Source organism: Ursus americanus, chromosome 13 (assembly GCF_024610735.1).
Source record: "Ursus americanus isolate L20-20 chromosome 13, mUrsAme1.1.p, whole genome shotgun sequence".
Classification (NCBI taxonomy): Eukaryota; Metazoa; Chordata; class Mammalia; order Carnivora; family Ursidae; genus Ursus; species Ursus americanus.
Window position 1 is genome coordinate 37,896,698 of NC_142139.1, and position 1,115 is coordinate 37,897,812.

Sequence of the window (1,115 nt, forward strand, 5' to 3'; positions counted from 1 at the left end):
GGGCAAAGTGAACTATACTAATCTTCCTCAGGACAAATGCAAGCCTGCTCATCTTGCAGGTACTTATGTAAAAGGGCATTTAGGGTTGTGTGTGTGTGTGTATGTGTGTGTGCAGATGCACACACACGTGTGTATTCTTACAAACAATATAGATGCATGGACAGACAGAGACAGATATCAAATGCTTTAAACTTACCAAGATATGACAGAATTATTTATGCTAAACAATTAGGCACAAATTGATTTTTCAAGAATCTGAAAATGGCTCCGTGACTTATGACACACCCTTATGCTCCAATATTTTCATAATAGAAGCTCATTTCCCGAAATGCTCATGCTCCCATGCTCACCTCAGAGATGACTCTCCATCATTTCCACCCTTTGGCTTATAAGAGAACCTCTGCCTGCCTCTCCACACCTTGTTATTCAAGGTTGAAAGAGTTGCTAAATTTATTGGTAAATGAATGGTCTTCATTAGTTCATATTTTCCCTAGTGTGGAATTACTTTACCTCACAAGTGGGGACACAGTCTTTTAGGACTTTTTTTCCTTCTTTTCCTTGGGCTTCCCTCCTTGGGATCTGAAAGAAAGTTAGTGGGATCCTTACCTGGGTCTTTTTTCCATGTGAAAGCACACCCAGCTCATGACCCACGGTCTGCATTTTAGAATATAGGTCTTAAAATCTTATAGGATAGCACTCACTTCAACAGAACATACTCTAAAATTGAAATGATACAGAGATTAGCATGGCCCTTGCACAAGGATGACATGCAAATTGATGAAGTGTTCCATATTTTGGAGTGAAATAGATAAAGGGGATTAAGAATACACTTATCATGGGTGGCTCAGTTGGTTGGGTGCCCGCCTTCAGGTCGAGTCACGATTCCAGGGTCCTGGGATTGAGCCCTGGGTTGGGTTCTCTGCTCAGTGGGGAGTCTGCTTCTCCCTCTGTGCCTCCCCCTGCTCATGCTTTCTTTCTCTCTCTCTAATAAATACATAAAAATCTTTTTAAAAAAAGAATACACTTATCATGATAAGCACAGGGTAATGCATGCAATTGGTGGACCACACTGTGCTTGAAAGTAATATGACACTGTAAGCTAATTATACTTCAAT

General features: G+C 40.7%; 1 non-coding gene across 1 annotated transcript; it reads left to right on the forward strand.

Moving 5' to 3' along the window:
• Positions 1–693: 693 nt before the first annotated feature.
• LOC123793415 (U6 spliceosomal RNA) lies at positions 694–797 on the forward strand. Its single transcript, XR_006779951.2, has one exon. It is a non-coding gene; the product is annotated as a U6 spliceosomal RNA (small nuclear RNA).
• Positions 798–1,115: the final 318 nt, after the last annotated feature.